The 12,568-nt window shown below is 41.2% G+C and overlaps 1 protein-coding gene across 1 annotated transcript in view; it reads right to left on the bottom strand.

Annotated features, from left to right (window-relative positions):
* The window catches only part of LOC109426405 (uncharacterized), a 72,369-nt gene extending 61,271 nt beyond the window's left edge, over window positions 1–11,098 (bottom strand). Inside the window, exon 1 of the mRNA XM_062856183.1 lies at window positions 10,416–11,098. The gene's annotated coding sequence lies outside the window, so the exon portion shown is untranslated. The remainder of the gene's footprint in view (window positions 1–10,415) is intronic.
* Window positions 11,099–12,568: the final 1,470 nt, after the last annotated feature.

Below are 12,568 nucleotides of genomic sequence, written 5' to 3'. Positions count from 1 at the left end.
GATAATTTGTTGATTATTTTCGAGAACATTTTGGAGTAGTTCTAATATCGCAAATTTGTGTCGAAGATCTCCTCATAATTTTTTGGCACTGTGCAAAAGAACAGTGTGTGGCGTAGAAGGATGAACTACGAGCTCGCTGCATCCTACGGCAAATCCAGCATCCAGGAGATGGTCCAAACCAAAAGGATACGGTGGGCAGATCATGTTGCAAGATTGCCGGACAACAACTCTGCAACGTTGATGTTCGCTACTGAATGAAAACATTTTAGTCTTCTGTAAGCAAGGCCGACCCCAAGAGAGTATAACCATGGGGCTAGCGGAGCGCTCTTCACAAGATTTTACCAGATATTCCACCGGAAATGTTTCCAGAGATTCCTTCGGGAGCTCTTCCAGAAATGTCTCAAGAGGCTCCTCCAATGATTGTCTCAGTGCTTCTATCAAGGATTCCTAAAATAAACTCCAGAGATCCCACTAGGTATTCCTACTTGTATTCCCACTAATGCAGCCTGGAATTCCTCGAAGGATTTCTGCAGGTATTGGTATTTGAAATTCATACAGAAAATTTTACCAGATTCTTTCAGAAATACATCCACGGATTTTTTTTTCAAAATTTCCCCATAGGAATCTTTAAGAATCTTATCAACGGATTCCTTAAGTAGTTAGTTTTAAAACAAATGGCAGACATGCCTTGAAGAAATGCTTCCTGGATCCCTTCGAAAATTTCTTCAGGTATTCTTTTAAGAATTCCTTCATGGATTCCTTCCAAAATTTACCCTTAAATACCTTTAGGAATTCTTCAAGCAGTGCCTTCAGGAACTCTTTTTGGGATTATACCAGGAATTCCTCTTGAAATTGCTTGGGATTGCTTTATGAATTCTTCCAAGAATTGCTTCATGGTTTCTTTCTGGAATACTTTTAGGATCAATTCGTGATATTACGGAAGGAAATCTTTCCAGGATTTTTCAGATTACTCCTGAGATTTTTTTCGCATTTTCCCCTTCGAATGCTTTAGAAATTCATCCATAGATTCCCTCAAGAATATATGCTTGGCTTCCTAAAATTCCTCGTCGGATTCCTACAGGAAATCTGCCTAGGATTTCTTCAGAAATTTCTCCAGGGGTTGCTTCAACAAATATTCAAGTAATTTTTTGAGGGCTTTACCAAGAATATCTACAGGGAAGCTTCCAGGAATTTCTGCAAAAAAAACTATACATAATTCTATCAAGGTTTTCTTAAAGAATTCCTCCAAAAAATTTACCAGGAATTTTTCTAGGGAGTACAGAATTGCATTTAGTAACTTCGTCAGAAATTACTTCAGGAATTCGACTTGGAATTCTTTCAAACATTTCTCCAGAGTACTGTTCAGGAATTCACTAAGAGAAGACCCATTTGAAAATCTTTCATTGAAATTTCTCTAGGGATGGCATCAGGAATACCTCTAAGGATTTCTTCTTTCCCTAAAGTTTTTTTTTCCGGGACTCCTTCCAATTCTTTCAGGTGAATTCAAGGTTTTTTTTTATCCAAGGATTTCATCAATAAATCCTCATTAGTAAAACTGGAGGTTTGAGTGTTCGACTGTTTGGATGCACTAGATGTTGGATTTCTCGGCTATGCAGTCACTAAACTCCTTGGAACGACAACGGGTTTAATTCGTCCCTACGTTTCGGCAATGTTTATTGCCATCTTCAGGGGAAAATTCATTTGGTTCGTTCTGTGTCTGCAGTCTTTGCTAAGCGGAATGTCTGTTTGGATTTTTTTGGTAATAAACATTGCCGAAACGTATCATTAGTTTTCTTCTGGAATACCTCCAGGAAATTCCTTTAAGATTTTTCCAGGGATTTCCTTCAGAAATTCGTCCAGGAATGCTAAGGGTTTCCTAAAGTGACAATAATTGTACAATACTGCTTATGATGAACAAAAAGAGTAAATAACTTAAACTGTCCAAAGAATAAATATTTCGAAAATCTCTTTTTTTATTTAAAAAGTGCCAAATTCTGGGTTTTGTCGGGATTAGCTCAGTACTTTGTCCCGAATCCCAGGGCATAAGAATTGGGCGAGAAATGAACATTCCATAGATCCTGTAACTTTTAACCCCTGTCCACTATCAAACACCTCTTCCCGTGACAGTCGTGGAGCAGCATAGGTCATCTTGATATTTTGAGTCATCGAACGCCAAACTAATATTCCTTCCCTTCTACGATGGAAGTTGCCGGAATCGTTATTGAATAAAGTTTAGGATAGTTGGTTCCTTATGCAAATGTTTCGTTCTATCAAGATTGTTCTTCAGAAATTTCCGCAAGAATGCCTTCCAGTTACCTTCAGGAATTCATCAATCCTTTCAAAATTTACCAGAAACTGTAAGGGATTCAAAAAATCGTTTTTCACACCGCCACACCGCCTGTTCGATTCGTAATCAGATTTTATGCCTTCCCAAAAATAGGAGCTCATTTGGTTGAAAATTGAGACTGCACAACCCGGATAAAAACTAACCATAAAGTGTTAGGTGAAGACCATTCCTGTACCATACACTGTACCAGCTACAATAAAGTGTATTGTAATGGAATGGTTCGCTAGAAGCTTTGTACATTGTAGCTATTATACACTTATATCCGATCTTTATGTAACAATATATTATACTGTTTTTCTTACGTTTGAACCATTCATTTTTCCGAAATATTATTTTTCCGTGCATTTTTAATTATTTATTTAGTTTTAGTTTTTTTTCGTGCTTTGTTTTGTTGTTGCTCATGACTTTTTTGATGCAATGAAAAGGGAAGAGAAAAAAGTGAATGAGTTGAAACATCAATTTAAAATCAATAAAATGTCTAAATAAAGTGGTAAACCAGGTGTCCGATGGACTGCAGATCCAAGATTTATGGCGGGCTAGGTATGCGGTGCGATGAGAGGAATACGAATGTCAACCCGGAAAGACGCAGGTCAGATTACCGTAAATCAGTGGATGAGTTCAACACTATTATTTATGTATTTGCATTTAGGGGATGTTTTCTCCCCTTCTCTCATGTGAACTCGCCTTCGACCACAACCGAATCAAATGCGATTGACGAAATTTATCTTTGACGTTGAGCCATCTTTAACATATGGACTGGACACTGAAACGACTTCTAATATAGGTTCGTCTGCGAGCTTGCTTGTTAATCTAACTTATATTTGAATTGTACTTGGCATTTTTGCTCTTGAGTTGTTATGCATTTCAAACTTTAAGCAAACTGGAGCCTCAATATTGCAATAACGGTTAAGCACGCTGTAATGATACTTATGTACCTCGTCACCCATTTCATGCAACTACATTAGTGGTCTTATAACACTTAGCGCGCTCGGCATAGTTCCATCATGCCGCTCAAAGTGTTGCCACAAATAATGCTTAGTTTGCAAAACCCGGTTATCTGGCTGGTGGGGCATGGGAGCCTAAGCTTCAAGTGTTAATGCAATTAGGGGCGATTTCTTCACCCTGGCTTAAGCGTTAAACCAGGTTTAACTGTATGGGTAAGCCTGGCTTACCGGTTAAGCCGAGGTGAAGAAATCGGCCCTTAGAGACTATTCAGACTTAGACGTGGGCGATCCCATATATGAAGAGTTGTCGAAGACGCTCTGGAGAATTCCCAAAGCGCATTCTAATAATGTTGAACTTGATAAGTTCTCATCCGCATTATCAAAGATAGTTCTATATAACATAATTTTCAGGTTAGTTTTGCTAGAAAGCCTAAGTTGCCATTAACAGGAAGAAAATGACAAGATAATATAACATGATATAGTATATGTAATGGAAAATAATACAACATAACAAAAGAGAACTATTCCACACACTCAGTTTTATTTCCTGAGCTCGGCTGTGCAAATCTCGGTTTCTGAATTTTAACTGAGACTCAGCTAACAAGACGGTAGATTGCTTAGCAACAGGGCGTGTTATATTGATTCTAGGAATTTATAAGCTGAGATCTCATCAAAACATTTAACTGACTACTCGGCTGTGCAAATCTCGGCATTCGTAAACCGAGATTCGGCATTCTAAATTAAGCGTGCAAAACCATTTGAATTAATGTATAGCCCGTAGTGAAATTACAATTAAAAACAATATATTTACGGTACATTTTATTGTTTGAAACCATACATGTACCATACAATGCACGGTATATGAAAACCCACGTATTAGTTTTAAGAAAAATTCATTTTCAATAAAATGTATGATTTTGCAAAAATATATTTTTATATTGTTACGATACCTAACAACCTGTATAATATATTGTAAAAATCCTATTTACAATTCACTGTATGGTGTCTACATTACATCTTATTGTTTTTGTATTTTTATTTTTACAGTGGTGTCTATTGTAGAAATATGGTTCTTAATAGTACTGTTACAATATAACGTTCGGTTTTTCTACTGTATTTTTTTATTTGGGAAGCCCTTCATAGTTTGCATGGGAAATACTATGGGAAACGGATGTTTTTCAATGAATTCCCCAAGTGCTCTACAGGATTAGTTGACCCTTGGCACTCCTAGGCTATACTCTATCATCTACAACCTTGCCGAAGACCGCATTCAAATCTGACAAATTAATGAGTTATCAGATTTGTAGTTATCGATTTTCAAACAACGGGAGAAACTTTAACAGTGATCTTCCAGCTTCCCAGCAGGCATATGGCGCTAAAGATAGCACACAGAAATCATGGCTACTAGGGTCTTGTACCATTGGAGCAGGTGTACCCATTTTGGGCACTTGCCACTATAACTAAATCAATTTCAAACGTATTGATTTGGATTTTTGTATAGAGTTAGGCACGTACAGTACCCGACTAGAAAATTGTAACAAAAATATAACATAATTCTAACAAACCATGATATTGCTGAGTGCGTTTAGGATGCAAGCAGTGTCCAAATGCACTTCAAACGCGGTAACACAGTGTTCCCAAAGGCAACGTAGCAACCATAGTCAATATCACCGCCAACCTAGAATTCAAAAGCTTCTGCTGACATCGGGTTACTTGTTAGAAAATCTTACCGCATTTGGTGCTACCGCATTTGATATTTGCATTTTGAATGCACACAGTAATATTTATAACTCATTGTGATATAATCATGTTAAACATCCTTGGTGTTTTAAAATTACTATAACTCAATTATATCACATTATGTTATAATTGTTGTTTGATAACTCATTGTATTATAATTTAGTTCTGAGTCTTTGACATTTGAAAGATTGTGTTACAAAACTCTATCAAATTTTAATAGAAACTAGTAATCCTGTGGCTGGTCTCAATGACTTATATATCCCAACATGGAAAAAAAAAATCCTGTGACTAAAATTCATATCATATTTTGTTATAATTTTTATATGATCATAACAAAATAGGTTATAATCTTGATTAGACCAGTGTACTTTTTGTTACAATTTTAGTTATTTTAACATCATCCTGCATCTAGTTTATAACATAATGAGTTATAGAAAAATATTATAACATCATAACACAATATGATATAAACTTGATATAATTTTCTAGTCGGGTATCTAACTCTATACAAAAATTCAAATCATTTGGTTTGAAATTTACTTAGTTATAGCGACAAGTGCCCAAAATAGGTACACCTGCCCAAATGGTACAAGACTCTATGTTTCACAGCAAGACGCAGTAATGCCCATCAAATAGTTTAACCATCATGAGTAAAGGTTATGATTTTGGATAAAAATCAGTAGGGAGATTCTCTGAACAGCGTAAACCGCTGATTAAACATTTTTCTGATTAAACGTCACGAGCACCAAGACAATCTTTGGTTATTTCATTCGCAAAATCATGAAACATTTCAAATAAGCAGAAAATCATGGCTTACGCAGCAATTTAATCGATTTAGAGAGTCCCCCTGGTAACTTTGAGACAAGCGATTTGAATGCAGACTTCGGCAAAGTTGAAGGTCATAGAGTAGCCTAGGAGAACCAAGGGTCAACTAACCCTCCAATGTTAAGAATTAACAATGTTCCAAATTTGTGTGTCCTCAGTTGCTAGCCCTTGGCTCTCAAATCTCTTAAATACAACCAAACCGGTCTACCTTATAATGTAACGCTCTGAAAATTACAACACTAATGTAAAAACAATGTGCGTCACAGATTACGAACAGCACTTCCGACTGAATCGGATGCCCACATGGCAGCAAAGTAGGTTTATTCCAAAATTTGTATGCGTAGCTCCAGCATCATCAGCAGCCGCCCTCCCCAAATTTCTCCGCGGTCCGTCGGTTTTCTTATGAATTAATTAAAAGCTGCTTGTTTTAGGCGTTTTTATCGCGCGTGGTTTCCCGATGGATGAACACCCCCATAAAAACGCGCTTCCACGCTTAAAGTTCCAAAAGTGTAAATTACCAACTCGGATGCTTTCGAAACATAGTTCCTCGCGGAAACGAGGGATCTAGGTAGGCTAGCCATGCGCGCTGTTCGAAAGCTGAAGGAGCTTGGTGGCCAGCTTGGATAGCTCTCTGGCGGACCGTCCGACGCAAACCGCACTAAACCGTGGACCAACTGCTGTGATATACGATACTGTGTACGGTCGTGAGACAGCTGACTGGTCTGATTGATATAGGTAAAAGTTGAACGGAATCTCCGGTTGTGTAAATAAACGATGTTTTGTTGTTTTCCTTCAAAGGCGTAGATTAGGTGTTGCGAACGACCCGTGCGCGTCGCGAATATTGGCTTGGGTCACGCATCAAACAGACACATCTCTGGCACGGAATTGAGGTGGGAATCAAGGTGCGCATAATTGGGAAAGAAAGCGTGAAATTTAGGCAGATTATCCCGTCAATCTAAAAATATAAGCTGGTTTCTTTGGATATGTTTGATTATTTTTAAGCCTGGCTTTTGATGATCTCTACCTCTATCTCTATTTTACAAGACAAAAATTAAACTCATTAGACGCAGAAGTGTTGGCCTACATAGCTGAAGCGGTAAACGCGCGGGTATTCAACACGATCATGCTGAAGATAATGGGTTCGATTCCCGTTCGGTCCAGGAGCTTTTTGTAAAGGAAATTTCCTTGACTCACAACACTTCCTTAGCGGCTCATCTAGTTTCAATGGGACACGTTCGGTGTAGTACTAGATTTGTAGCAATGAGCAGAATTTTAGTATGATGTGAAGTTCAATTCTTCGTTTCTGCACTGAAATGGTGCAAAAAGCGTGGGTATTATGATTCCTTGCCTAATTTGATGCTGTTTGAGCAAAACTTTGGATAACTATGTTGTTTATGTTGCAAGAAATGGAGAAAACAACAACACTGTTGCCCAAAGTTTTGCTCAAACAGCATCAAATTAGGCAAGGAATCATAATACCCACGCTTTTTGCACCATTCCAGTGCAGAAACGATGAATTGACCTTCTCACCATACTAAAATTCAGCTCATTACTACAAATCTAGTACTTCACAGTTCTGTCCTATAGATTTCAACTAAACTCTGAAAAAATAAATACACATTCTTATGGTTTCAGTATTTATTTTCACATTTACTATCATAACATTATGACTATGTATTGCGTATGCATTTCCACGCCCCTAACCACTAAAAATCAAAGAAACAAAAAGGGCTAACGGTAGTGAGTGTTGGACTGCGGATAAGGGTTAACAGCAGCTGGTTAAATGCAAACACTCTCATAAAAGGCTTCACGTGCTTGAATAAACGTTTCAAGTGACCTATTTGAATTTCATTCATAACTCATGCACTCGTCGTTAATCTACTATGCATATGAAAGAACAATGCCTGTCAAGTGCTTTTAGTCAAAGGCATTAGAAATCTTACCTCAGTAGGCCTTTGAGAACCTAAGCCTACTCATGGAAGCAGACAGGCAGACTGACTGACTGACTAGACGATATTCATGACATGCTGCAACAGCACACGAAGCAAATTCAAATGCGACGCAACACTCACAGCACAACACTCGCTCGCTTGCAGCAGCAACGGAAAGGTAAACGGGGGTTGAGTCGAGTCAGTTATAATATCGTCGATCGTCAAACTTCACCGTTCATTGGCTCTCGTTCGTTGTTGCTCTGGCTGGGTTTCAAAGTCACTGCCGCCGCCGTTCGTGTGTCATTTCGTGCAGTGGCTTACGACGAGTCTCAAATTTAACTAACTGGCGCAAATTATTGCTCGATGCCATCGCGAGAAGAGGAGCGCCCGCTTATGTATATTTATGTTTCTACACGCAAACAGCTGCGCACGATGACTTTAAGAAACGGTAAATAAACGTTGCAGAGCGACTCCGATAGATTCATAGTTTCTCAAACCAACGAATTTTGCCATTGCACTAGTGAATGACTGCTACGATCAAATATCACAGGTCGCTCAAGTTTACAACCGCACATCAGAGTAGGTCTTGCCAATTCCAATCCAACACCTTAAATCATCAATCAATAGCACAAAAACATACACACGCCTGCTAGATCCGATCCGACCGACGAAAGCCAATTGGAAAATAATCAATTCGTCAAAATTTGAAGTTCAAGGTACTCATTCCATGCAATCATCATTATCACGGCCGTCATTACCGGTTATCCCCAGAGCCGGAGGCTTTCGCATTCGTCGTGATCCGGGAGTTTATGATAACTACCTAACACCCTATCTATACATCTGTACCTTTACGGACGCCTTTACTGTCCGGTTGTTGCGGCGTTAAAAGCGTTACATTGCAATAATTTGACGGTGGAACTGATTCATCATAAATTGGACCGACGTTTGCTGGCTGTATTTTCACTTTCACGTCCTCCTGGTAGGCCTCATGGTAGGCGCACAGATGTTTGAGGCACAGCATGAACTGTTTCGATAAGCACGTTTCTTGAAGGTGAATGTTTGGTGATTTTTTTGGTAGTTTGCTCTCAATCTAGCATGTTGAAAACATACATTTCCTTGACATTTTTGTGTTTATGATTCTGTTTTAAGGCTGCAAATATAATAAAAAGTGCAATAATACCTTGATAAACCTATCATATGATCTATTTTCAGCAGAGCAAAGCAGAGCAGAGCAGAGCAGAGCAGAGCAGAGCAGAGCAGAGCAGAGCAGAGCAGAGCAGAGCAGAGCAGAGCAGAGCAGAGCAGAGCAGAGCAGAGCAGAGCAGAGCAGAGCAGAGCAGAGCAGAGCAGAGCAGAGCAGAGCAGAGCAGAGCAGAGCAGAGCAGAGCAGAGCAGAGCAGAGCAGAGCAGAGCAGAGCAGAGCAGAGCAGAGCAGAGCAGAGCAGAGCAGAGCAGAGCAGAGCAGAGCAGAGCAGAGCAGAGCAGAGCAGAGCAGAGCAGAGCAGAGCAGAGCAGAGCAGAGCAGAGCAGAGCAGAGCAGAGCAGAGCAGAGCAGAGCAGAGCAGAGCAGAGCAGAGCAGAGCAGAGCAGAGCAGAGCAGAGCAGAGCAGAGCAGAGCAGAGCAGAGCAGAGCAGAGCAGAGCAGAGCAGAGCAGAGCAGAGCAGAGCAGAGCAGAGCAGAGCAGAGCAGAGCAGAGCAGAGCAGAGCAGAGCAGAGCAGAGCAGAGCAGAGCAGAGCAGAGCAGAGCAGAGCAGAGCAGAGCAGAGCAGAGCAGAGCAGAGCAGAGCAGAGCAGAGCAGAGCAGAGCAGAGCAGAGCAGAGCAGAGCAGAGCAGAGCAGAGCAGAGCAGAGCAGAGCAGAGCAGAGCAGAGCAGAGCAGAGCAGAGCAGAGCAGAGCAGAGCAGAGCAGAGCAGAGCAGAGCAGAGCAGAGCAGAGCAGAGCAGAGCAGAGCAGAGCAGAGCAGAGCAGAGCAGAGCAGAGCAGAGCAGAGCAGAGCAGAGCAGAGCAGAGCAGAGCAGAGCAGAGCAGAGCAGAGCAGAGCAGAGCAGAGCAGAGCAGAGCAGAGCAGAGCAGAGCAGAGCAGAGCAGAGCAGAGCAGAGCAGAGCAGAGCAGAGCAGAGCAGAGCAGAGCAGAGCAGAGCAGAGCAGAGCAGAGCAGAGCAGAGCAGAGCAGAGCAGAGCAGAGCAGAGCAGAGCAGAGCAGAGCAGAGCAGAGCAGAGCAGAGCAGAGCAGAGCAGAGCAGAGCAGAGCAGAGCAGAGCAGAGCAGAGCAGAGCAGAGCAGCGCAGAGCAGAGCAGAGCAGAGCAGAGCAGAGCAGAGCAGAGCAGAGCAGAGCAGAGCAGAGCAGAGCAGAGCAGAGCTCATCACATTCCAAAAGTTGGGTCAATTGGTTCAAATTTGACTGAGTTATAGTGGAAAACAGACGAATATAGAAGCCACCGCCCAAATAGCGCGATTCCCTATCACTTCTACATCCTTATCTTCTAACATAGTTCGAAAAAACTCAAACTTACAGAACGTAGCTCGAATACGCTTTCTTCAATCCAGATCACTCCCCTCAGTGATCATTCGACTCTAAAAGGCTGTAATAAAGAATTAAGGCTAAAAAACGGAAAATCAACTTACAATTTCCACTCTCGCTCCGGATTCACCTGCAGAGTCGTAATCTGCGTCGTCCTCTTCGTCGTCGTCGCCACCGTTCGCAACACCGTTCGCTCAATTGATCGCTACCGTACCGACCGAAGAAAATTCGTGCAAAAGCGCCATCAACGACGATTCATTTCCTCCGGACAAAACACTAATCAATCCACCAGCTGCCGCGGTTTCCTCCAAGCTGCTGTTTGCGACTTGCGAGGCGAAACGGACGACGGGATGTAAGCTTTTAATCTTTCACTCTTCGTTCACTTCAACAGGCACTATTTTCTCCAATTTCGGTCACCACAACATCCCGCGTGTAGCACAGTAGGCCGCCTCAGGCGGACAAAAGAAAGCACTCGCGATCGCGCGCCGTAAAGTCGAACAAGGTTGCTTCTTCTGCTGGATGCTGTGCTTGGAACGGAGCCAGCCTGCTTTGTTGTTGCACTTGTCGTCGATCGAATTTTCCGCCACACGATCTTCTTGCTGCTACTCGTCACTCACTCACATCACTATTATGTACCTGCGGATGGAATAATTATCCCGGTTGACCGGATTCTGATTCTTTATTCTTTTCTTTGGCAGAAGAAAACAGATCGAATCGAAGGGAGCAGCACTTGCCGCTGCGATGCATGCAAGGGAAAAACCTGATCTTCGGTGAATCAAAAGCACTAACTTGAACAACAACAACAACTTGGCAACGGCTTCTGCTAGGTAGCAATAGAGTGGTCCCATCTGTGCGGTCTTCGATCAAGAAGGAAAAGTTATTTAACACTCTGGAATTTCTTATTCTCTGAAATCAAAACTTTAGCGTCTAAGGAGAAAAACTGTTAAGAGATGATCACATAGAGCTTTTATCTATTTCCCGTCTGCCTAAGCACCGACCAAGACTAATCGAGTTTATTCTTGCACTTCGCCCAAAGCCTCATGATCAATTTGGTATCGATTACTAATTTATAAATTAGCTTCCATATTATGTGAAATAATATTATGAAGGTACTACAATTTCCTTAAAATAATACGATTGAATAATTGTACCTCGGAATTTTGTTTTCGTCTGGTCCACGTCTATTTTGGGCACAACCTGAATTAAATTCCTGGCCCACCTTCTCTGTGACACTATGGCACATAGGATGGTCAATAATTATGGTTTGGCCAGGCCAGGCTTATTGTCATAACATCCCCACTGGAACACAACCTTCTCGTAGCTTATTGCAATTTTGCTCTATGTGGGGTGTGAACAAAGATTAGTGACATTCCCCTTGGTTGTCCTTCCCCTAGCAAACGCAAGGTCCCGTATCATGCCAAGTGATTCTACTGTAGTTTGCTAAGATGGCTGGGAACGGATTGTTCCGGTGAGTTACGCAATATTCACACTCTACAGAAGACAGTAGACGGCAGCGGAAGCAGGACTGGTTAGCGCAGTTTGAATCATAACTTCAAGCACAGAAAAACAGATGTCAGACTCTACTCGCTTCTCATCGATTAGCTTTTTAATGATTCAAATATTCGATAGTTGGTCAATTGAACAGTCGCGGCGCTGGTATCGTTTTTGCTCCTGTTTGACGTTTGCTCACTACCACCATCTAGTGGTGGCTTATCCAAACACGGCATGATTAGCATTGGGCGATTACGAGTTCGTGACGATGATTTTTAATATAGTTTGTTCTAAGTGTTACGTATGTTTCTCTGTGCTTCAAGCTTTATACATAGTTGTCAACGAATGAAAATGAATCAACATCTGATCGACAAGTATGTTACAACTCATACTGCCCGAATTGAATACGTTTCCGCTGCCTTTGCACTTTAATTTCTAAAGCATACCCTCTAAAAAAAAATCTGAAGAAATCTTTGAAAACATTTTCGGCGGGATTCCTGGAGAAATTGCTCGTAGAGTTACGGGATATAAAACTCAAGGCATTCCTGAAGGAACCCTATGAGTAATTTCTTCAAAGACCTCTACAGGAGTTCCGGTTAAATCCCTTGAGTTATTTCTGAAAGAATCTTTATTACAATCTCCGAAGAAATCCCTAGAGGCATCCCTGGAGGAATTCCTAAAACAATGATTGAAGGAATTTCTATTGCAATCTTTCAAAGAATCCCTGTTAGGGTATCAGATGAAATTCCTGGAGAAATCCACGGAG

This window comes from Aedes albopictus, chromosome 3 (assembly GCF_035046485.1).
Source record: "Aedes albopictus strain Foshan chromosome 3, AalbF5, whole genome shotgun sequence".
Classification (NCBI taxonomy): domain Eukaryota; kingdom Metazoa; phylum Arthropoda; class Insecta; order Diptera; family Culicidae; genus Aedes; species Aedes albopictus.
The sequence above is the reverse complement of the archived record's forward strand: the minus strand, read 5'-3'. Positions and strand labels throughout refer to the sequence as shown.